At 66.1% G+C, this 551-nt stretch overlaps 1 protein-coding gene across 1 annotated transcript in view; it reads right to left on the bottom strand.

The window, feature by feature from the left end:
• Positions 1 to 551, bottom strand: part of MTSS1L (MTSS1L, I-BAR domain containing) — a 20,302-nt gene that overhangs the window by 2,390 nt on the left and 17,361 nt on the right.

Raw genomic sequence — 551 nt, 5'->3', positions numbered from 1 at the left:
TTTTCTCGCTCCGTAAGCCAGCGCAGGGCTAAGCCTTGCCCGGCGACGCTGCAAGAGGCTGCTCGTCTCCAGCCTCGCCTGCCTCCCCTTGGCACGGTCAGAGGCGAAGATGGATTTGGGGCGATGACGGCCCTGGGGTGCGTGGGGTGCTGGGGGTGGTGGGGAGGCAGTACCCTGGGTGCAGCCCTCCCGCTGGAGCCGAGCACGGGGCCGGGGTGCCCTCTGCTGACACGCGCTTGGGATGGGAAATGAAATCAAAAATAGGGAGGGAACTGGATGGTTTAGGGGAGAGGCCGGAGTTGGGCGAAGATGGATTTGGGGCGATGACGGCCCTGGGGTGCGTGGGGTGCTGGGGGTGGTGGGGAGGCAGTACCCTGGGTGCAGCCCTCCCGCTGGAGCCGAGCACGGGGCCGGGGTGCCCTCTGCTGACACGCGCTTGGGATGGGAAATGAAATCAAAAATAGGGAGGGAACTGGATGGTTTAGGGGAGAGGCCGGAGTTGGCCCTTTGCCGCTGGGGGCGGGGCTGCACAGGAGCCTGTCCCCCAGGAG

Source organism: Aptenodytes forsteri, unplaced genomic scaffold (assembly GCF_000699145.1).
Source record: "Aptenodytes forsteri isolate BGI_AS27 unplaced genomic scaffold, ASM69914v1 Scaffold14, whole genome shotgun sequence".
In the NCBI taxonomy this organism is placed as follows: domain Eukaryota; kingdom Metazoa; phylum Chordata; class Aves; order Sphenisciformes; family Spheniscidae; genus Aptenodytes; species Aptenodytes forsteri.
Note: the sequence above shows the minus strand (reverse complement) of the source record. Positions and strands in the feature narration are given on the sequence as shown.